The sequence below is a fragment of the Salvelinus fontinalis genome, chromosome 35 (assembly GCF_029448725.1).
Source record: "Salvelinus fontinalis isolate EN_2023a chromosome 35, ASM2944872v1, whole genome shotgun sequence".
Taxonomy (NCBI): domain Eukaryota; kingdom Metazoa; phylum Chordata; class Actinopteri; order Salmoniformes; family Salmonidae; genus Salvelinus; species Salvelinus fontinalis.
In genome coordinates, this window is record NC_074699.1 from 12,333,377 (window position 1) to 12,358,292 (window position 24,916).

The 24,916-nt window shown below is 43.3% G+C and overlaps 1 protein-coding gene across 10 annotated transcripts in view; it reads right to left on the minus strand.

Annotated features, from left to right (window-relative positions):
• Nucleotides 1-21,998, minus strand: part of LOC129834324 (zinc finger protein 536-like) — a 78,709-nt gene extending 56,711 nt beyond the window's left edge. For 3 of the 10 annotated variants that reach the window (XM_055899211.1, XM_055899208.1, XM_055899206.1), the window contains exons 1-2: nt 20,622-21,298; nt 3,257-3,337 (exon numbers count right to left, since the gene is read on the minus strand). The gene's annotated coding sequence lies outside the window, so the exon portion shown is untranslated. Of the gene's footprint in view, nt 1-3,256; nt 3,338-20,621; nt 21,299-21,344 lie in introns of those variants that run through there. The other 7 variants (XM_055899214.1, XM_055899212.1, XM_055899209.1 and 4 more) reach the window with 4 other exon arrangements.
• Nucleotides 21,999-24,916: the final 2,918 nt, after the last annotated feature.

Sequence of the window (24,916 nt, forward strand, 5' to 3'; positions counted from 1 at the left end):
AGAGACTGGATGAGTACTTTCAATGTTTGGTTAAGTGAGAAAAGAATCTGACATATCAGACTTCAGACAAAAGTCTTCCTGATATGTTTCACTCTTCAGTGACTAATAAAATGCTTTGTATTCCGGTCTGCAAGATGCAGGATCGATCCACATTAGACTGAACTCTCCTTCGCTCACTTTGAAAACTGAGGAAATCAGATTTTGGGGGGAAAAAAAGAAAACGAGTTAATGCATTGATCACTCTCAGTGTATGCAAATCACATTTGCCTCTATTTTTTTACTGATCAATAGGGTTAATTAAGAGATTCGTTTTAAAGGCACTTTGGAATCCTGTTTGAGCCGTCGACCTCAGAAATCATCCCGCTGTCCCTCCGTATCCATGGAAATGAAAGGCGGGTAAGAGAGGCCATAAATCGAAAAATCCAATTCAGCCAGGAGCACGGGTGTAACAGTAAAATATGAAAGCAATGACAGCTCACAGGTAGATAGATCATCAGTTATATGCCAGTGAGGCAACATTTTAAAAAGTTTATACACAGACTTTTTCACTAAAGGCAGGGCCATCCCAAAATAATGTGGTGAGTAGGCTAGTTCCAGGGTCGTCCACAGGTTGTACTTTGACTATGGCTGATATTGGTCAGAGAAAAGTTGCCGCTATTGGTGGGCTGGCTCCCAATGAGTATGAGTGCTATGTGTGGTAGCAAGAGTATCAGCAGCGGTGGTGGTGGTAAACGAGATTAATAATGGACGCTTTTTACAATTATTATTATTCCCAAAATGCTCTTTTGTGATTTGCTTTGAAGGGGGGAAGCGCTGGGAAGATCAGCGCGAAAGGGGGGGGGGGGGGGGGGGGTCATTTGGAGAGCTTTTCCAATTATACAATTAGTCAGGAATGTAGGGCAGCAGCCTCCGTGTTCCGATCGCTCCGACCCTGGAAAGCAAGAGCCTTTTTCTTCCTCACTGGTCGTGCACAATAAAATAAATAATCATTTTTAAAAAAACATATCCGAGGCCTGGGCACCAGCAAAAGTCCGGGTGGACGCCGCGTAGGCGGATCCCAAAAGAGTGAAACTAACAAACGGTGACCTTATTCGTGCCGATTGCGTGCGAACGACCAATGCAATCCACTCTATGCTAATAGACAAAGTCAAGGGGTCAGGGTTTAATGGTTAAATACCGCTCTTTGAGTTGAAGAGCTTTTTGTGCATTTCTTCCTATCGGTACAGTGTGTTGAGGGTTGATTGGGTGGCTTTGGCAAAGGACACCAACCAGTCCTAATTATGCATGTGAATCTCATTTATTTATTTATTTTTTGAGGGTGAAGAGATTTTAATTTGATAATTTCTCCTTTTGATTGTCCTCATCCTCATCCTGGTACTAAGTTTACTAGTTCAATATATTTAAAAAAAACAACAACTAAGTACCATCTGTTTCCCTGTGGATTTTCTGTGAGCTCTCTTTACTGATTACAGCGATGACTACATGAACCTCTTCAATAATTATGCTGCAATAAAAAATAAAAAAAAGCAAAATAATTATTATCATTATAACTCCTTATCAAGACTGTCGCTCCTTCAACTAATTCTGTCAAAACTGTCAGAGACAAAATGTGTCCCTTGGATGCCAATCATGTCATATTTCTAACAGCAGGATGTATTCTCACAACAGTGACAGGCTGAACTAACTGAATCCATCCAAAGGCTAGGGTGGAAAAAGTCCCGTCGTACGGATCAAACTGCTATAAACTAACCCATAAGTGAACCCTTCTGCTGTCTCAACGTCCCTAAACGATCCAAATAGACTCGACCTTCCTCTTTTACATCATGTCTGTGGAACGTCAATAGCACATGCTGGAGGGGAGAGAGTAGGTGAGTACGGTACGTATTTATGGAATCCTCTTTGTAGCTAGTCCCTGTACTTGTGATGGCCCAGATATCATTTGGAGAAAGCCTGACGATTGTGTGCATATGTGCCTTGTGTGAGAATGCGTCAGAGAGAACATGTGTTTGCGATGGATCCAATATGACTGAGATCTGTCTCACATACCTCTGATGCCGCACAAGCCAAAAGACTGACTCACTATTTTAGATCAGATTTATACATCTCAGCATGCAAATGCAGTCCAAAACACCAGCGACAATTACCAAGGCTGTTACACTGTTACAACATAGCACATATTTTAGAAATATGGCATTTCACATAATCTTAGATTGAAATACTTTTGGATTGCTCTATATTTAAAAATATATATATATAATGAACAAAATTTTCAAATAATAAAAAGTATAGCATCATTAGTGTATTGTATAGTGTATAAAGGCTGTCGGATACTTTGACTTCGGAGTCCTGCGGGGTATATAAGACAGCTGTCATATAATTCAAGTTCAAACAGTAGAATATTTTTTCAATAAATGTTATAGCTAGAATTTTCCAGCTTCAAGAAAAAAGGTTTCCATTGATTAGCACTTTACAAGCAATCCATTTTTACAAACCGGCTTGACCTCTCTCACTGGACGACGGTCTACTTTGAATTAAAATAAAAGAAAACCTTGTCAATAACTCCAGGGAAGGAATTGTGGGTAAGGAAAAGGGAGAACATGCAAGAAAAAGAGATGTACAGAGTGAGAAAGAGAAAAGAACGGGCGATGAGAAAAGAGATGGTATGAAAAACATAGAGGACAGACATGATCTAACCTATACGTTGTGACGGTAAAGAGAGAGAGAGTACATATTTTGAGATGATGATGATAGTGATGGTGAGGAGGACATTGCAAACTGCTGGCAGACCCCGTCAGCCGAGCCCTGATGCAGACAGATCCTTCACCCTCCATGTCACATGATCTACCATCAGTCTCAGAGATGGGGATATATCGCCATCAGCTCCAGAAATAATGGGTGCACCTGTTTACCGTGTCACCTCTGTTTGCTAATTGTCTCCTTGAGCTACATTGGGGAAGTAAATGCATCTCGGCTTTTGACAGGCGGGCGTTTATTTAGAAATCACATTACTTCCAGCGCAATTGTTATTTTTTCTTTTGGGTCGGGGGGGGGGGGGGGGGGGATCTAGGAAAGTTAAATGAGAGTGCTGTGCTACAGATTTCACTTCCTGATTAGGGGAGGTGACAGCGTTGAGCTGAAAAGTTCACATTCACTTGTTCAATTCCACCCCAGAACCATGCCAGAGGAGGGGGAGTGTGACAGACATCTTTAATATCCTGCTCTTTACGTGATCAATCGGGGTGCCACTAATCCATACCTGCAGTACTGCCACCTCACCGACGTAGCTCAGGAAGAACACAGACAGGTTTGCAGAGGGGGGGGGGGGGGAGACAAGCGCCTGTAAACAAAGCAGACAAACCAGGACATTCAGTGCCGGTGCTATTGAAGTTTGACAAGAGTGCACAATGGCGACAGAGAAAACAACACCAACATACCCATTACAGTAAATACTTTCCAAACATTTGATCATTTTCATAGAATTCTGCGAACTAGTGCAAGTACAGTAGTACAAGTACAGTCGTTACACAGAGAAGCCTAAACAAAATTCAGGTGTTATAATGACAGTAAGAACAGGTATGGTTCATGGCATATGGTACGGGGGGGAAAACACTGAGAAGGGTTACATTTACGTTTGATAATCGAAACCGAGGCTAGGTCCTCCAAAATGACAGGCGTTACAAAATGCGAAACAAACCTTCAGCGCTCAGAATGTTACGCAATCCTACTTTAAAGGCCCGCCGCTTCACACAAGACAAACAATCAGGTCGGCATGAGGCACGTGAACTACACGTCCTGCTCTCCCTCTATAGTAGAGCGTAACTCAGTGAGTGGGTTTGGGTTGCGGCCTCACGTCGAGTCAGAGTGAGTGGGGCAGGGGAGCTGGGGCAGAGGGGCACAGATGTGGTTCTCAAAGGAGGCCACCCCAGGAGCCTGCAAGGGGAATTCTTATCCCCACTACTATTTCAATAGGAAAAGACACACACACACACACGTGAGCACACACAAAGGCACACTTGCCTTAAGTCACATTCTAAATTGGCTCCCAGGAGCATTTCCCCTACCTTGTTCACCAAAGGCATTGTGTATGTTTTCTGAGTGCTTAGCATATGCTGGGTAACGTGAGATCTCCTCTGCGCACACTCACATTGTTTCCAGAAGTTGTTTTTCCCCCTTTAACTATTTCCCATCAGGAGCTTAATTAAATTCAAAATAGTTCACATATACCTACTATGCAGGATCGCACAAGCCGCCCACCCTGCAAGCCCCGGTAGAGACGCAAGACTGGGAGCAACAAAAAAAGGAGAGGAGAAGAAAAAAAAAAGTAAAGAAACAGAGAGAGACAACTCCTGCTCTCAGAATCCTGTTTGTCATGGATGAGACTTTGCTACTCTGGGGTCTTTCAGATGTTCCTTTGAGAGGGGTTGAGTTGAGTAGCTCACCTCTCCTGTCTTAGAAAGAGTCAGCCCAACAGTCATGGCGTAGCCAATAATTGGTACTAGGGCGGGTAGCGGTGTGGTCAACGATGGTGTGAGATTTGGGCCATACGGTAACTGCCAAAAAGGCAAAGGGGTGAAGGACTTCTACCTCACTAGTTCTCCAGAATGTATAGACGTACACAGTGGCTTGATTCCAGAGCATGCAGGAAATACTATAACATTTTTAGACAGGATAACCTTTGCTGTGTTTATCCTATTAAGCATTGTGTTCTTTTAATGCTAGCGTGATACACAGGGGGTGAAAACAATGTGTATAGCACATGCAGTGTTTAAGCAGGGGAATGGCAGTCAAGAGCAGACAAGTGTTGATTTTACACACACTATAGACACTACACACACTACACACACTCATTCCCCTTCCCAATACTACACCAGCCTGGCAGAGAAAGTTAACATTTTAACTGCAAATATTCCTTGCCTCCAATAGTCCAATGTAATTCATTTTCCATCTCTGTTCATTAATCATTGTTAAAATTAGTGATCCATTTCTTCCACTCTGCCATCTGCACTCAGCTTCGTTACAAACATGACACCTTCCCGCATAATAAAAGCTGACAGCAACGAGGATGCCTTTCCAAATAGCTTTTTGCATATGTGCACCTCTACAACTAATGCTGTTGTCAGACAAAAGTAGGTTATTTAAGGAGCGCTCCTGCTAGAACAATCACACACACACACACAGATAGACACACACACACACACACACACACACACACACACACACACACACACACACACACACACACACACGCACAGATAGACACACACATACACACACACACACACACACACACACACACACACACACACACACACACACACACACACACACACACACACACACACACACACACACACACACACACACACACACACACACAGATAGACACACACACACACAAAAAACACAGATAGACACACACACACGCACAGATAGACACACACACACACACATGCATGGATAGAGAGGTATATAGAGACCCACAAATATCCATGTGTCTCAGGTATATACTGTATACACAATTTGATATAAACCAAATCAAACACACAATACCAGATGTGCCTAATCTTGAATGGAATGTGGTAAAATCCTGATAATAAATCTCCACATTTTCACTATAGAAAGTGAGGTTATGAAATCAGAGATTCGGAAACATTAACAATCACCAGAGAGACAACAATGGGACCGTTGTTGTTCTTCATGTGCTGTTTAAGTAGGCAAGATTTTATTCCAACTTAGAAAGATTAGTACTCTGTTGTTCTTTTCTACTTTCTTTTACACATACAGATCTTAAGAGGGATACAGTGTGTGTGTGTGTGTGTGTGTGTGTGTGTGTGTGTGTGTGTGTGTGTGTGTGTGTGTGTGTGTGTGTGTGTGTGTGTGTGTGTGTGTGTGTGTGTGTGTGTGTGTGTGTGTGTGTGTGTGTGTGTGTGTGTGTGTGTGAGATAATCTGATACATGGTTCAGACTAACTACTGTTGACTATTTGATACAAGAACATTCACATTGGATATTTCTGTTTATTACAATGAATATAGGGTTACACAGCACAGTCCTTTGTTCTCTGTAAGTATGCACTGATGAGTGTATTAGCATGTATTCTTATGTCAATGTGTGTGTGTGCGTGCGTGCGTGCGTGCGTGCGTGCGTACGTGTAGAGTAGGAGTAGCGTGTGAGTGTGTGTGTGCGGGAAGTTGGAGCAGTGTGTGTGTACGTGTAGAGTAGGAGTAGCGTGTGAGTGTGTGTGTGCGGGAAGTTGGAGCAGTGTGTGTGTGTGTGTGTGTGTGTGTGTGTGTGTGTGTGTGTGTGTGTGTGTGTGTGTGTGTGTGTGTGTGTGTGTGTGTGTGTGTGTGTGTGTGTGTGTGTGTGTGTGTGTGTGTGTGTGTGAAAGGAAGTGTCTCAGTTGGCTGAAACAGAGGTCCAGACAGTGGAGCTGCTTGGCTGAGGAGAGCAGGGTCCTATAACGAGCCGCCTGGGCCAGATGATGCCCATCGCAGGTCACACAAGCCCCACACAATCCCCCCAATACCCAGGCCAGAAGCCTCTGTTTGCCTTCCCCAGGACGGGGCTCTGCTCCCCCCAGTCCTCCACGGTCCCCCCTTAACGCCCGTCAGCCCCCAGATCTGCCGTACGGCCTCCCTGGTGAGGTGTCGCTGGAAGCCCCAGGCACACCACATTAATCTATATAATGCCCTCAAAGAGTGGGCTTTTTCACACCGCTAACTGCCAAGGCCTACGAGGGGCAGGGGGCTGCGCCATGGTTCAGCTGTTCGCCCAACTGGCGTCTGCACACACACATACAAGAACACACACACACACATACTGACACTTTGCCTATAGGCTCTGATTGACTCAATAAAGGTATACCTTCATCAAATGGCTAGCAGAAACCCCTGCAATCTTAGGAGGGCTGGACTTTTCAGGCAGACAGCAAATAGAGAAGAAGCTAAATCATCTTGACATTCACCAACGTGGAGCCCAAGAGAAAGCCACGGCTTCAGTTATTTCTCCCATCCACTAATTTGGTTCTCCTTAACCCCCCACACCCCTGCAGCGCACATACACACATGCACACACACTGACACGTTTAATTTCAGGTTCTCAGCACATCTGAATTACAGAAAACTGATGAAGGATGGAGGCCAGGCCCCTCCGGACTGATTAGCATCATTTAAGAAAGCGTTCCTTTTTGCTCGGCTCAGCGACCGCCCAGCCTACAAGATGGGTGGCCTTTCAGCATTAGAAGTCAATATGGAGTAAACTCATTTGAATTGAACATGGAGGAAAACCACTCCAGCGTCTGGGCCACTGCATTTTTTGAAGTCTTCATATACTCGTTCAATGACCTAACTGAGCTTTAAAATGCACATTACTATAGGACGTAAAGTAGCAAATGTACATAAATTGAGAGGACAAATAAGGAACATTTTAAAGGTATAAAGCAATAAGACAGAACACATTTTTTTGCCTCTAAATTATATAAGCTATGCAAATGGCTTAAAATTTTGTAAAGCTTTTCAGAAAATCCTACTTATGGTTGCCATTCTGTGCCAAAAAGTTCATCTGGCCTGTAAATTTAAGCATGGATTACAAATATTCAAATCATGAGCTTACTGTTCAAATAAACATTTCCAACAGGGAAAAAGTTGCAAGGCATACACTTTCAACATAATTCCTCCTCTGGCATCGCCCTCCCCTCACTCCTAATAAAACAAAAAGAACAAAAAATACAAAACAAAGAAAGGAGTTGAAAGGTCGTCTTTTTCATTTATCGTCCGACTGCATAAACACCCCTGATGAAATCTAATGAATGTAATTGTAACCACCTATACAATCCCAGTTTGGCAGCCTTGGTTATGTCCTGATATCCTGGGTGGGACAATAGGGTAAGTTATTACAGTTGAATGAAGGGGGAAAAAGAACACAAAAGAAAAAAACCGTCTTAAGCCAGTCAGCTGCCCGCCACATGGTAGAAATAATAAGGACTGAAGTCACAATGAGTTCAGCTTTCGATTCCTAATCACTTCTTTTATAAAGGACCCATCTCGTTGGAGAGGGCCGTGTCACTGCAAGGGGACTGACCAGTTATCAGGGCAGACAGTGCGGCTTCACTAAAGGAAGGGCACACTAAACCTGACCCACGGAGATCTTGACCTTGACCCCTCCAATGTCTCCTATTTTTCGACCCAGCTTGGGTGAGACGGACCCGGGCAAGGTAGGGCCTAGGCAAGTGTAATGATAGCCGGTGTTACTCTGGGATTAAAATAGCCCCTCTCCTCGGCTCCCACCGAGCGCTGCATTAAAGTCTTCCGCATTGCAAAATTGCAAACAGATGCAACTCAAGTACCTGCAAATAATCTGCCAAGACCAATTTCAAAAGGGAGATTTCAAAATATGTGGAAGTCATTAGGACAAGTATTCTTTTTGTGAGGAGCAGGCAACCAGGAGTGGCTCAAACAGCAGATGGGTGCTGCTTTTATTTAGGAAGAAAGGCCCAATGTATTATTCCTCCATAAATGAAGATACATACCGTAGTATGAGACAATTACAGGCAACATATTGAAGATTCAAAGGCAACAAAAGAATGTAAAATGTCAATTTTTGTCCATCTTTCATCTTCTTTGAGACTTCTTTGGGGCTTTTCAGAAAATATATGAAATAAGACCGAGAGATCTAACAGTGTTGTGTATTAAAGGTAAAATAATTAAAAGCCTCTTTCTCCTGAAGAAGAAATGTTTCTGAGGTCTAATTTGCAACTGCTGCTGTTGTTATTTTTCTGTTGAAGCGAGGGTATCGGAAGTTCTAGGCTCCTCAGTGTAGCTTTAAAGCACTGCAACACAGTATTCTCCAATTAAAGAGGATTTCAGCACCATGCACTGCAAAAAAACTTCATTAGAATGAACATCAAACTGACGACATATATACTACTCTGTGTGCAAGGAACGAATAATGCGTCATCAAAATGCACATTTTCTCACTTGCCAAGCCAACATATATTACCCTTTGTTTCTTGTAGCAGATTAATCTTAATTTCAAATACAATTTGATTAATAAGCTGTAAGGTTAGTGTTCTTAAGTGGATATAGTGAATGTTTGACTCGCCCAAAAAGTGGCGAAATCGCTGTCCTTGAAACAATAAGCATTCAATCAAATTCTTCATAATTGTAACGGTAGGAAGCGTTTCAGACTTTCCACCCACAACAAACACGCTTTGTTCTCCTGTTATGAGAGAGAGGGACACAATCAAGTGCGTGAGAACGCCAGGAATGCAGCATTTTCGAGCGATTCCTCTCCAACTCCTCTCCCTTTTGGGTCGCCCATATTATTTGCTTCCTGTCTCATTGTAGCTGGCAAAAGAAGATTCTGTAATTGAGCAGTACAGAACATGTGCCCTCCCTGCTCGAAGATGACAGATGGATTATAAAAACTTCAAAGCCAAGCATTTGGAGCACCAGGGGAGAGATGGTAGGTATTTGAACTATCATTCTTTACCCAGGAGACAATGGCTGCCTGACATGGTGCATACATCAAGGAATAGTGCAACCAAACAGACATAATCTCCCCCCTACCCCCCTTCTTACTGCTATATATTTAACACCCTGTTATGAGCAACTTTCAGCCAAGCACAAGAACACACGTTAGAGTAAGAGAGGGAGGCTTACACATACAGGAGGTAGCAAAGAAAGGATTGCTGCATTTTTTTTAACAGTTAGCCACCCATTTTCTAACATGTTGTTCTATTTTACTGAAGGTTGTCATCGGTGTCTTGACTCTGAAATAATAATTGACATGCGGAGGGTAGGGACGGTTTTAACCCCTGCAACGACAGGCCTGTAAGAATGTAAGCTACTGTAACCAAAGTGAGATAGTGGCTGGTGATTTCTAGAATCATCTTATAAGCATGATTTATGAAAACGGCCATCTGTCGGTCTTCCTTAAGCACGGAGGCCACCTTTAATAATATAAGGACAAGATGTGAGTTGGCCATAGAAGGATGTGAATTGGGAACACTTGAAGAGACACACAATTACAAGAGAGAGCTACAGAGAAGTGATGCTATCTGCAATTGTCCCTTTGTTCACACACACACAAGCACACTCCTAAAACTCTTCAACAAACGTACACACACACAGCCTCCACCCTTCTCTCGCTCTCTGTCTAACACGCACGCACGCACGCACACACACTCACCCACACACACACACACACACACACACACACACACACACACACACACACACACACACACACACACACACACACACACACACACACACACACAGTGGGTCATATGGAAGCTAATTACTGTTGACCTCCACAGTCACACCGTTTAACCCCAGTCTCTGGCATAGTGACCCTGTCTAAATTAGCCAGGCCTAACTCTGGAAACCAGAGCTTGCTTAATCCCTCAAGTCCTACTCCGGTACTGGTCGCACAAGGGTTCCACCGAAAGCCAAAGTCACGGCTAAAACAAGACACCACGATACACAGTTTAGAGTTTAGATCATCAAAGTCCCCCAGGTGGTGAACTATTCCTTAACGGAAATCCCATAGGTTCAGAGTAGTAACATTCTCGAAAGACTGTCTTCGTCACATCCACATGAAGGTTAATGCACACAAATGTTAGTTTACTACGAACACACGCAGCTTTAGAAAACGAGCACCCAAACCACAGGGAGACGTCAACAGAAGTCTTTCAGTCAACCAGGATTTTGTTAAGCGGTTAACATTGAGCCTCCAGTACGCTGTGTTCTAACTAAGGCTGCTGTCCTCTGACCTCCTGTGACCTGGATGTGACTCCCCGTTTGACCTTGGGGGCCGGGTGAGGTTCTCCACTCTCGAGCATCTGCCAATGGGCTCATTATGCAGCCCTCCCTCCATGTGGTCACCTTTTCAACGTCCATCAGGATTTCCAATCTAATCCCTCTGGATCATCCCATCAATGCTAAGGGTGTTTATGTGTAATGGATTCCATCTACCCCCCCCCACCCCACCCCACCAATCCTCCCACACCTGCCCCTCCCTCTTGTCTTTTCAATTTAGCCTTTTATTCATTAAATCAGTCAGTCATTTCATTGCTTGTCCAACAACATGAATGGTGATGTTGTATGGTTGAAGTCATGTTTACTGGGTTCATGTTCGGGACTATTTTGGGTCTTCTGACTCTTGGACTGGCTTCTAAATAGTTATTTGTGTAAATTAGCAAAATCTCTCGAGAATTAAACGAGACAATTCTGTTGGGGAAGATAATCCATCACAAATGTGTCGCATTGTTAACGTGTCCTAAATAAACGCAGTATGATGGTATGATAAATATATTGGTACGCTCCTCTCTTTACGCTTCCTATTCCTCTTTCCCGACACCCAGCAGCATGGGGAAGCAGACGCACCGTTCCTCCCTCATCCTCATTACTAACTAACTACGCTGTTTGATTAAAAGCGTGTAAGAAAAAACAGAAAAAAACAGGCCGAACCTCCATAATTAAGATCACTTCACAGATTACCTCTGACAACAAAAGCGTGGCGAGCGCGCCGCCTGCAGCCGGGGAAATTGGATGAAAAAGAGAGTGAGGACGGGCCTGACCCCTCTCGGCTCCATGCTAGCACCGGCCTTGCCTGGATCAAATGTGCTCCCCAGCAGGAGAGGGACTCCCACCGGATACGATCCAGGGCCTGGGGGGGTACAGCTACATGACCCATATCAAAGTACCTCAGGCATTGTACTACAACTACAAAGCACGCACAAGATTCGGCGTATCACACAAACATACACACATTCATGCAGTATGTACAAACCTTTGGGTTCTGTCCCTATACCGTCTGCTAAAGATAAATAGAATTGGAAACCAACACAGACAAAATTAAATCCCACTGTGTCGCTATCATAAACGCAAAATGATGATCCACATTACCTAAGCGCTTATAATCAGCCAGCTCTGAAAACGATAGCCAACGTCTGCTATTACCTAGCTACAGTATAGTAATTCTACTGTTACGGTTCATTCCAGATTTCATACATGTGTTTCTCATGTTGCCATACTCCAGCAAGTCTGGGCATCCACTCACTAACACTTTCCCCGCTAAGCACCCCGCCCAAGAGGACCAAGAGCAGCTTCCTTCACCTGAGCCTTTCAACCTACGACCCGATGGTCAGAGATCCATCTCCCAACCCACCGCTCCACGCTGACGCCCATTATCCTGTGGGTCCTTTGCCTCCGCCTCAGAGCGGGAGGCCATTAATATAATCACAGGGATCTAGTGTGTGCTGGAGAGCCCCGAGGCTACAGCAATCAGAGGAAAGTGAGAGAGAGAGGAATAAACTCCACCCAAATCTCCGGAAAACGTTCCCAATCCGACGGCGCTGAAATGGATCGGTCCAGAACGTCACTGGGGGAGGGGGGGGGGTGTTTAGCGTTTTAACAGAGACCTCCCACGACGGCGGGGTTGGGGAATAACACATGAATCTTCTCTACAACCTAGGCTGTGCCTGGTTGATCTAACGATGACTGGTCACAGAACCATCATCATGCAAATTTAAACAGAGAAGATATTTCATTGCACTAATGATGCCCCCCCCCCCCACATAAAAAGCCTAAACTATCAACACCAGGCGAGTTCACCACTCTAACAAGTACATCATCTGTGTGGTCATCATTAGCTTAATCTCCCAGATGATGAGGTGGCTACATGGGGAATACAGTGTGAAGAACTGTAGAACTCCAGGAACTTGGGATTGGGCCTCACACCAGGCTATTGGAGGTCTGTGGGTACAACCCAATCATTACAAAGACAACACAAAGACTTGTCTGAAACCACCTGACCACAGAGAGGCTAACGCGTGAAGGGACCGGTGTGAGCCCCTTGTGCAGAGAGCCGGTCAGGGTGAGCTCAGGTTCAACGCACTATGGAACCACGGTCACTTGGCCAACGTTTGTAGGAGCACATAGTGAACGGATGACTAACCTCATGGGTGAACTCTTTCCCACTCACTCTCTAAGTCTATCACTGTGTTCTATTCCCATGGACAGAGACACATGCACATTTCTTCCAAAACAACTTGGTTTCTCTTGTGGAGTGTTTCTCTTCAAAGTCCTCTGTTTATCACAAACTCTAGTGGAGGATGGGCCTTTGAGTGGAGCGAGGATAGTGTTGCCTACACGGCTCCTGCCTGATCCACACTGACAGTCCTATTTACTAAAACAGGAGAAAGCATCCAAGACTGTGGCCCAGCACTTCCACTTAGCTTTCTCCCCATTACAACGATTGGTGTGAACGACATAACAAAGAGATGAAACAGAGAAATGAGAGGAGAAAACAACGTCTCATGATCAAGAAGGAATAGAAAGAAAACAAAAAGACGGGAGAAAAAAAGGCTGATTTATGAGAATCATCAGAAATTGCGGGAGATCTGTTAAGGGTTTGCTGCGGCAGGGGTACGAGCACATCTTAACACTTAAAAGGGGTAAAAAAAAAAGAAGCTACGTGTCAGGGGAATTCTCTCCAAAAGCCCTTTTAAATTCACCTAGGTAATAACGCAGATAAATAAAGACAAATTCCCTAAAGTAAATACTATTTAGCTCACACCTTGAGCTGCAGTTTTTAAAGTGGTTCACACAGGACTGACAGCTCTCCCCACACAGTGCCTGTTCTCCTGTTTTTAAAACAGCAGGTGGGAACTACTGATTGTGTGTGTGTGTGCGTGTGTGCGTTCGTGCGTGCGTGCGTGCGTTCGATGTGAATTTAAGTCCAGCAGTCACAGGACCACATACCTTGTCTCTTAAAAAAAAAGGCCTCCTTCGTGGAATGTGAGATGTTCCCAGAGCCTTCTAAAAGAGCCCTTCTTTGGTGACACTCGCAGCCCACATTTTTGGGGGGGAGCGAGTACCTCCCAGCTTTTGGACAAGCAGAGCATGTCATAAATATACAAATAAATGTATATTCAATATTTGTGCAAACAAAAAAAAACAAGCTGCCCTGCTCCCTCTTATGACACTGTTGACCTGAAGATGTGGCCAGTGAGTGCCAGCCTTCACAAAAGAGCATGTGTTCAAAGCTGGGAATCCTAATGTGCCTTTAGGCCTACATATTTACTTTAGCATCCATGGAAAACAGTAATATGGTATTAGTGCATCTCAGGGGGAAACTTGTGTTTTTAAAATGCAGGCTAATGCGCTCAGTTTTAAATGTTATAAAAAGGCAGACGATATACACGGCATCGAATAAATCTGTGTTAATAAAGTGCAATACACAAATAAAGAGCAAACTTGCAACCGTATTCCCACATGCTCCTCAAATACACATCCATAGACTGCACCAGATAAATCAGCGGCTAATTCCAAGACAATGATTTGAAATGATAGACCAGAAATACAGTAGGCCTTCACATAGAAATACACGTTTGATTGGGAGTTACAGTATATTCTGTGCGAGCTGACATTATACCTCTCTGTTTGACTCCAACTGGCCATTATTACAAATGTCCCCTAGCCTAATAGAGGTGTGCAGACAGGCCGACATTTGACTGACTTTTATCAAGCCACATTTATCAACACTGCCATTGAAATCTCCAGAAGCTTTTTCAAAAGCAGTCCAGAGACATAGCTAAGTACCTCATCCCCTCCTCACTGTCTTGTTCTCTTTTCTTCCCTCTCTCTCTCTCTCTGTCCCCCCTCTCTCTCTCGCCCTCACTGTCAGATCATCTCTTCCCCCTCTCTATCTCTCTCTCTCTTTCTTTCTTTCTCTCTCTCTCCCTCCTCCTCTCTCTATCTCTGGTTAGGAGCCACTAATTCACAGGGCCTGATCCGTCTCCGAGCCTGGAGACGCCAATGCTATCATTATCAGCCAATTCAGCCAGCCGTTAAATGGTGGAATCAGGAGACATTTGCTCCCCTCCACTATCGCTGTGACATCATTACCGAGAGATTCAACAGCGGGAGCGCTCGGTCCACGGGGGGGGCAGGGAGACAATACAGCAACTCAGGCCCAGGCATCTCCTCAAGGAATTACACGTGAGGGGGGTCTGGGAGGGGGTGCTGAGGGTCTAATACAATACAGGTCCACCTGGGAGAACAAACTGCACCAGCCTGAAACTCCCCATGAGCACACAGGCAGTGGAGGAAGAGAGAGAGAAAGAGAGAATGATGGGGAGGGAAAGAGAGAGAGAAATAAAGAGATAGGGGGGGGTTCTGCACACCCTGAGTAAATGGCAGCTCAATGCTAGCTAACGCACTTGAGCCTATTTTTTGTCCTCCACCTCACTCTCTCTCTCTCTCCCTAGCATGGCTCTAATGGCAACCTGTAAACTGCTTTGACACACGATCCACTCTTATGTCTCTGGAGTAGAGGGAGTGTTTTGGCCCCCTCGCACTATGATACATCATCACCATTTGGTTGTTATACGTTTTTAACATTGGTGGCTGATTCACAACTCTTCCCCTCCTGGATAAAAACCACTTGTGCTATAGTGCTGCTAAATTGCTCCTCTTCTGCTGTGCTGATAAAAAGCCAGCTCGCTTCTTTTTTTTTCATTCACTTTTAAACGATAGGTCCTTCAAACGCAGGACAAATAACATGTCATTATATATGACTCTCACGTTTATTTGAAAACGGCACCAGTAGCTTTTTAACCTTCAACTTGTTGAAGTCCAGGAAAAATGACTCTGGAGTTTAATTAACCAATTAAACATAATACCCTCTTACCCACAAACAAGTTGGAGAACACAGCAGAAGTCCCGTAAAGGCGCACACACACACACACACACACACACACACACACACACACACACACACACATAGAATATAAACATGTTGAAAACATTCTCCCTATATTTCTTATATAGTGTATCATGCATATCAACAAACACACTACAAAGATCACAGAAACAGTCAAACACAGTGATTCTCACGCATATGCAAGAGGACAGAAAAAAGACCTGGCTTTGAAACTCTCACAGCCCCAAGAAAGCAAAGGCACTCGGCACTCCTAATATCTGACTGCTCCTGATTAGGAATTGTCAAAATATTTGCGACAGAGGAATTCCGACAGCCGAGCGGCGCAGCTCCTCTACAAAAGACCCATCTTCCCTGTGTAACAAGTATACGAAATGAGTGTAGACATAGAACCTAAAATCCCCCAGGCTATTGTAGTAATAACCCGCGAGACCTGGCTGGGAATGTACAGCTTTCAGAGGCACTTCTCATCCTATTTGTAGCACCGCCACTGATGTGTGTGGTGCGCAGGTCACTCGCTTTTAAAGCCCCCCTTATTTTAAAGTCCAAGTAGTACTTCTCCAAACAAATATACACAGGGGTTTGCCTATCGTGTTTTTCTTCTTTTTTTTTTTGTTCCACAAGGCAAGTTTCATTAAAGATCCAATTATGCAAATCAGGTCCTGAAGAGGCAGCTGAATATGCAGTATAATAGTATACATTAATAGTTCAACACAATATACGGCATCAGGGGCAGATTTACGAGGCAACATAACTGCTACGCCTCTGTCCTTTGGAGAAAACCTCTTGATCATAATTAAAGGTGCAGGGTCTTCTTACTTCTCTGCAACAAGCCACCAGGGTCCCCTCTACATAGACCCAAAATGCACTAACTAGCGATCAGCAGGTCACGACCTTTACAAAGTCAGAGTACAGACATCGTTGAAGCCCGCATAGGGCTGGAGAGATCTCATACTACATATTTCCTTCAGTAACTGCCCCCCACCCCACATCCTCCCGACATCCTCCATCACCCAAACCCCCCAACCCCCCCCCCCCCCCCCCCCCCCCCACACACAGTTCTGGAGTCAACCCCCAGCAGGACTGCAGATATTTACCACTCTTTTAGGCACGCCGGGGAGAATGCTAAATAACACAATGCCATGCTTCAGAACACGTGATTGATGGGTGGTTGCCTGTTTGTGTTAAGCTGTTGTCTACAAAAATGACATGGCTGTAATTTTGTGCTCCTTTGCAGATCAAAAGGAAACAGTCTTGACACAATGTGCAGCACATTTATAAATCCAAATGCTAATAAACGTTTAAAAAAAAAAATAGGCTTTAATGTTGCAAAACTGTCTGTTGACTGGGGTACTGTATGCAAAGGGGACATTTCAGGAGGTATTCTAATATTGTATTTTGTATTTTTTTGTTGTTGAAAAATCACAGATTAATGGCTACTGTGGACGTGTGTGATTAGATAGATCACTTAGACAAAGGCAGAGGCCAAAGCACAAGCTGCTCATCTTTCCCAAGGATGGGTAGACTAGTCCAACTTAACACATTCTATTATTGAGCGTAAACATCAATCTAGATACTTAGGTCCACGATCCATATAGATCTATCCCAGAACCCCTGGGAAGACCGGGAGGGAGAGAGAGAGAGAGAGAGAAAGAGAAGGAGAAAATATCTGTGAATATATCTACAAATTCTAGCTATCACGTATGTGTTTCAAGCTGGTGTTACTCCTTTTACCAGCCTAACTTTCTTTTTAATCAGAGGCCTACCTCTTCGTTTGCGCTCTAGCACTGCAAACCCCTCGCTCCCTCTCTCCTGTGTGCTCTCGCTCTCCCTCTCCCTCGTTCCCTCTTTCCAGACAGACAGACGCTCCTTCTGGTGGCACCCTGGCATGAGGCAATTGAGTCAAGCTCATCCGTCATCACCTCATCTGTCGGCCCAGTCTTTATTCTTAGATCACACTGACGTCTACGATTGCTATCCGCAGAAACGTTGGACTTTCACATCCTTGTCGCCCTCATATCCACACACACATACACACACACCTTTTAAAATATATGCTATACGACACACATGAGCAGAGAACTGTTGAGAGCCACAGCCTACAGACGAAAACGGGACCTAACTTCACAAACATGAGATGTGAACGGCTCATCTCTGTAGCACTTGTGTGCTCAAACAGGGCTCATGACATTTGACAGAAGACCATCTCTCCAAAGTGTACCTTCTAAATCAAGGTCACCATACTACAAGGCTTACCATAGCCTAGCGCCTATTTGTTATGTGTTATGCCCCCAGCCTGCCTTCCAGCCCCCTCCTGAAACAACCCCTCCTGCCTGCCAAACTAGACTGGGGGGGTTGGGGGGGGTGAAGGGAGCACACAGCCACCGGGGTAAAGGCCTTAGCCTTTGGAGCCAGAGGGGATGGGGGCTCCACTGCACATATCAATTAATACCTAATCACCAGGCCTCGCCTGCCATACCGTCCCACAAGAGACCCTGGCTACTGCCGTACATCTGGAAGACAATTTCGACCAATTAAAGGAGCCGAGAATCATTTAAGAGTGGGATGGCTGTTTGATCACGTCTCTGACTGCTCTCCTGCTCCGGCTACAGTTGACTGGCTGCAGACTGACAGGTCCGGAGAGGAGCACTGATGCCATGCCCATGCCATGCCCTCTCTCATCCGCCTCTCTCGCTCTCTCTCCCCCTAAAGATGTGCATTACCGTAGCTTGTCATCACCCACGGAACACAGACACAGGTACAATAGGATACATTGCAATACTGAACCACTAAACAGGCTGACGAACTAGATCAAACACAGCACTGGTGATGCTTAGGAATGTGATTTATATGAGAACAAAGCATGTTTAAAAATTGGACTAGGAATATAATACCAAATTCACAATAGAGTGTACACATGACGAAAATGTTGAATGTGTAAAAGCAATTGTTTGAGCTATGTGAAACGTGATAGCTTGTCATACAATTCATGGAATTGTTGCATAATTAATGATGATGATAATATTAATAGTAATAATAATGTAATAATAAAATACATTTTGTAGCAGACAGTCAACTACCAGTCAAGTATCTCCAGGACAACACACACAGGAGCTGCAACTACATGCCAGTTAGTAAAGTCACACTTTCTCTTCCCTCATAACACCTCTCACAATTCATTGTCATTCTCCTAACTATCGGTAATTGCATGGAGGCTACTGTAGGGCCCCGATCTGGAATTCAGTGCACTCCAGTGTGACTGTTGTCCATCGCTATTTCATCTCAATAAGAAAATAAAAAGAACTGACACAAAAAGGTTCACGCCCAGACACTATTACAGACATAATATCCGCCTGGCAAATACCATTAAACAATGACAGTGGCTAACTCGGACAGTGCATCTGTGCATCCTATTTGTTCATTTCCCTTGACAATGAATCTAAGGAATAAACATTTTTCGCAAACTCAACTTTGCGGAAGATACAAAAAAAAAGTAAAACAATGTGATGGACGTTGTGTAACACTTACGTTACGGTTAAGGGGGTCATGTGTTTTATCAGCCATTGTAGCCTAGGCTACTGTTTTAAATTGCTGCCTTCGAGCTGGGTTAATCTCAAACCTGGTTCTTCTGTGTTTACATGGGAGGATCGCTCCCTTCTACTCAAGGTGAAAGGCTGCTCGGTTGGATGAGAGACACCTGCAGACTAGTCCTACCAGGGGAGAGTTTGAAGCACTGGTAGTGCCCCTGCAACGGAGCATGTGTTTTATTCCACGAAATGATACATAATAGACTCGTACTAAGGCACTTTTAACATTTGGGGGTTATCAGTATGTATGGGAATATATTTATCCTGACAGATTTGAGATTCACAGCGCAAGAACAAAACATTTAAACCCACACCAACAGTCTATATGCACTTTAAATATATAATTTATATTTTGGAACATTTAAATTAGACAACGTGAACGTATATAGCTATGAAGGTTATGGCATACGCTACTTGCTAGACTCGACCTCGTCACCGATTAAGTTATTGGCTAGGCTACGTCATTTTCATAAAATTATTTGTCATGGGTGTCTATTCTATTCGTTTCCGAATCGCTATAACTTTTACCATTTGGATACATTTCCCCAAGCAACTGCGTTTTGAATCAGTCGTTCAAATCTTAATTTCTCCAGGAATATGCGTGTTGTGTCTACATAAAAGGTTTTAAAGCGTGTATGACAGTTAGCCCTCAGTTGTTGAATGCCATCATAACGTTCCTCAAAGCATAATGCATGGCTGCTATTCATAAGAGGTCGATCACAGCACAAAATGGCAGGTCTCACCGGCTCTTCCATCTCACAAGTTTTGACACATGGCATGCAGCGGATAACTTTGATCCTATTTCTCCAACAATCTGCACTCAGGTTAGCTGAAATTCTAAGCAAAACCCCTAGGGATGTGATGAGAAAGTTTTCGAAGCAGATTGGATGGGGAACAGTTTATACTTCCTTAAAAGTAGTCGCAAATATCTGCCTGTGTTATGCATGTCATGTGTCCAATACGTTAATGCACACTCCGTTGTCTATCTTAAACGTCTGGAATATACAACTTTTATATGTGACTATTATGAAATCATTGAAATATAAAAGAGAATAGTTGGTTCTGAGTCGCTGTTCAACGTCTTCCCATGCTTTCATTATGTAGACTATGCGATTCCCCCCTGACAACCCCGCATGCTAACGTCACCGCTATGGATATTTAATTATACTGTATTTTTTAATCACGTAGAAAACAGGCCCCACTGAGATGATACAATAGAAATAACAATTGACTGACTTTCAAAAGCGAAACGTCTTCGAGTTACCATTCCGAACCCCCTAAACCCATGCGTAAGCTTCGCACTTCTTACCTTTAAATTTGGAGTAGCGCGAAGAAACTCCTGTCTGTAAACGATGCCTTGGTGAGAGATTGTGTTCATTGAATAATGAGGCATGTCCATATGATTGACCGGATCATTTTCTTTCGCTGAAGGGGGAAAAGTGCGCTTCGGACCTGTTACGATTGTCCAATACAGAATTCTCTCTCTAACTGTTCCGCACGTATCCTGAGTAAAAAATAGCGTTTTATTTCATTCGGTCAGTTTTTTTCCTAGGCCAAACGTGTTCATTGATACTAATTACTCAGCATCACAATACATTTCCATATTTCAGCTTGGACTCTCCCTATCTGGTAGGTGAAATGCATTGTACCGTTAAAAAAGCAGTCCATTGTCGTCCGCCGCGTTATTCACAGCAAATAGATATAGGTCTTGCGGCATTCGGCATTGCTGGAGCTAAGAGCGTAACCCAAGATAAAATAACACCGTAAACAATAATACTCTAATCGTAGGCTACATTTCCCCCGTGTTACGGTAAAAAAATAAAGGATTCCCAACCTCGCAGCTTGTTTCTGACCTTGAGCTCCCGTAAACACTCTTATTAAAATATGTCTATTCTCCTCTGAACCCATTCACATTGTCAGTCTTGTTACGTTGACACCGTGTCTAATTGGCTTTGATACATGTCGTCCAGGACCATGCAGTGAACACATAACAACTGAAAACATATAATGTTGTAAAAGTACACGTCCTTACCTTTTCAGTTAACTATTTCAAGTATTTTTCTTCACAAAAAAACTCCAGGGTAAATCGGTGTAGTCTGCGCGTCCTGAGCATCAGTCACAGCTCTAGTGCTTAAGAGAAGTAATCAGTGATAAAATGACGTTCATCTCACTGTAACCTTGTGGCGTATTTAATGTAAATAAGCCCGTTATGTTGCCAATCGCATGCATACAAACGCAAACTAGTCCTGAGGGAGGCTTTTTTTTCAGGTGCCCTGACGAACCGGGTTTATTCTAACACCATGCATGGGAGCGCTTTTTGCAGCCATAGGCTAGGAATTAAGCATATTTATTAGTAAATATGATATTTAAAACAACTCAGCTGTTGAACAAGGGTTCTTCGTACCTTACTCAAACAGAAAGAGAAAAGTCCAATATTAAACGCGCTCACTCAACGGTTCCAAGTAACGTGGGAAAAAGATTTAAAGACCTGTATTCTTCGTCGAGGACTCTAAACTTTTTTTGGCATAACTTTTGCGGTAGGACAGAGATGCACTGGCCGACCGTTCATGCTCCTAAATGTTCGCACCAAGATGGTTTGATATATTATGTTTCTATAGGGGGTGGAAGGAGCTGAATGTAATGCAATTATAGATGCAGTGTTCCGGCGTTGACAAAAGCCATTGCTTAAACAGACTCTTTCTTATGGGATCATATAACGATGATGGCGTAATTGTGGGAACGGTTTGGTAATAATAATAAAAAGTATCAAATACTCATATGAACGGTTGGTTTTCTGTAATGTAAGGGTATGTGACTCTGGAACGATGATAAGAGCCAGAAAACGTGGAGAGGTCGACAAAGAGGAGGACAGTGATGCGATGATGGCCAAACGCAGACGGATTGATTATTCAAAATGTCCTCGAACCATGGGACACATCATTGCATTGATCGAGATGATATCAAATCCTGTATATAATCAGACAGAAATCCACAACGGACTCCCTGGTCGTATTTATACGGGAGATAGAACAGCTGTGAGCGTATGGTCTCCCCTTTCCACTTGTGCCAAGGCGGTGTGTGACTCAAGGATACTCACATGCAAATGCTCAGTGTGGTAGTATGACAGTGAACTAATGTGTTATGAGCACATGCCACTCCATCTGTGTATGAAATTGATATGGACGTTGGTATGTTACAGCTTGATTCAAGTGTGAGTGTAGGGCCTACAATGAGCCTAATTGGGGGGGGGGGGGGGGGGGGGGGGGGGGGGGGGGTTATATCTGTATTGAATCTTGGACATCTTGTGATTTAAAATGTAACTTTAAATCAGAGTAAAAACAGATAGCTAGTAGTTGTTGGCTTTATGGCTATAATGCTGTATGTTTATTTGTAACTATTATTTGTAACTACAATGTTTGATTGTGTTAGCCTACATAGTTCTAACTTTCTATTTTCTTGTATTCTTCATTTATAGTGTTATCTTTTTTTCAGTGGAAAATTAATAGATAATCCAGAAGGAAAGGACGCGGCTGCGCTTTCTTTTCCTTCCAGACAAAACATATTTTTTTAAAGATAGTCCACATTCATTATTCACTATGAAAATCGGATTCTCATGCTGCCCCTTAAACGGTTAGGAATCCAGCATGCATTTTCCAGTTTGATGTGTATGAAATTCTTTTTTGAACAAATTCCAAAATAAAAGTTTGTCTCTAAAGAAATTAGCATAACCAACCCATCAATAATATCGCTATCTCTATGGGAATGATAGCGAGAGCAGTAGGGGTGTTCCTTTTCTCAATTCTTCATGGATCAACAGCGCGTTCTCGGTTTCTTTTGAACTTGTTATAGCAAGTCAAGTGATTCTTTATCGGTGACAGGCTTGACAATGCGACCGGGGATGTGAAAGCAGGTCAAAAGGAAGTTGCCATATGGATTTATACATGCACATTTCTAACAATATAGCCCGGGTACGTCCCATAAACATACCCTGCATTTAAATAATTGTGCATTATGTTGCAGGGAATAACACATGAACACACAACATTAACTTCCTTGAACTATTGAACTATTCTCTTAAGTTAAAATACACGCCTAATGGCCTATATATTTTGTTCCTTTGTCTTTTTCTGTGCAATTCAGGCAACACATCATTTTTCATGTTTAATTTGAGTTTTAAAAAACTTGAATTAATACAGTAGCCTATAGGAAATAGAATATAGGCCTATATGCAAATCAGGCCAACATTTTAACATCTAAAAGTCACACACGAGTAAAGATTACAGTTAACTTTTACAGCACTATTCTACCTATACTGAGCAACAGGTGCTCCAGCTGAAAAAGGGAGTCACAACAAGAGACCTCTTTAGACCAATACACTTCTTGACCGACATTCAAGATGATACTTTTGAAATGGACCTCTACCAAGCCTTTATTTCTATCATCATATTCCTTCATATAAAAACAAATTATGAATATTTATGAAAAAGAATACACCGATAATTGATATTTCATTACTGCATGTCTCATGTAGAGGTTTCCGGTACTTCCCTGCCTCCTGTATGTGGACCACCTCCCAATAACTTGACTTGTGTCTTTTACATTTTTGAATAGGAGGAGAGAGATTTGACAGAGGAAACAGATACTAAAAGTCAACAACGCGGTCGACAGAGCTAAGGTTTGGGGGGCCAGGGGTCAGGGGTCAGGGAGGAGAGCACAGAGCAGGGTGTTGGACAGTCCTTCCGGGCCCATTAGACTGATGTTTCTGACTACCAGCTGAAGATGGCTCTTCTTATGTATTATATGCTTGGGAGGCATCCAAGAAAACATGCTTGAAAAACAGACTCGCCACTGTTCAATTCTCAACTAAACTGAGATGTTACTCCTTCAGTCTCCTCTCTGTGTACTCTTGGATGTGGCCCTGCTTGTAGTCATTTCAAACCCTCAGCTCAATTGCAAATTAGTACTATTAGTAACAGACAGAACAATTTTAGAACATTGATGCAACATGATAGCAATAAAGTGTGACCTATAGTAGCAATACGCTCATGTTGCTGTGCATCCCATATTATGAGGATGGTGTGTGTGTGTGTGTGTGTGTGTGTGTGTGTGTGTGTGTGTGTGTGTGTGTGTGTGTGTGTGTGTGTGTGTGTGTGTGTGTGTGTGTGTGTGTGTGTGTGTGTGTGTGTGTGTGTGTGTGTGTGTGTGTGTGTGTGTGTTGTATGTTGTGTGTGTTGTATGTTGTGTGTGTGTGTGTTTGAAACCAGACTGAAACGTAAATTCTTGCCCAGTTCAGATTTAAATGAAAACACACCAGAGTGGCTCATACGTAGAGAAGATGCTTCTTTCTTAAAATTGAGTTTCTCAAAGTATAATTAATCTGTTCCAGGTCTTTGATGAAGACATTTTTTCAAAGTAGCCTACTTTAAATGAAAATGGACTGAGTGCAATTTTAACCAACTCGATTCTCTGAACCCTCCATGACTGTAAACTTTAAAAATGTAACTTCAAATTTCTATCAATTACACTTTCAAGTATGACATTCACTAAATGAGGAGCACTGTTATAACAAACGTTTCTATTGCCCGGATTCATTTCACAATCTCA